The sequence below is a fragment of the Mustela erminea genome, chromosome 6 (genome assembly GCF_009829155.1).
Source record: "Mustela erminea isolate mMusErm1 chromosome 6, mMusErm1.Pri, whole genome shotgun sequence".
NCBI classification, from domain to species: Eukaryota; Metazoa; Chordata; class Mammalia; order Carnivora; family Mustelidae; genus Mustela; species Mustela erminea.
Window position 1 is genome coordinate 7,310,061 of NC_045619.1, and position 233 is coordinate 7,310,293.

Below are 233 nucleotides of genomic sequence, written 5' to 3' on the forward strand. Positions count from 1 at the left end.
TATTTGACAGAGAGGCAGGCAGAGAGAGGGAGGGAAGCCAGCCCCCTGCCAAGAGCCCAATGCGGGGCTTGATCCCAGGACCCTGAGCCACACGGGCGCCCCAGAGTCCACCATTCTTGAGCACCTATTATGTTCCCGCTGCCTATTGGACCCCCACAGCACCCCCGTGAGCTGGTTACTAATACTGGTTACTAATACATTCCCACAGCGTAGGGAATGAAGGCTCAGTGAGG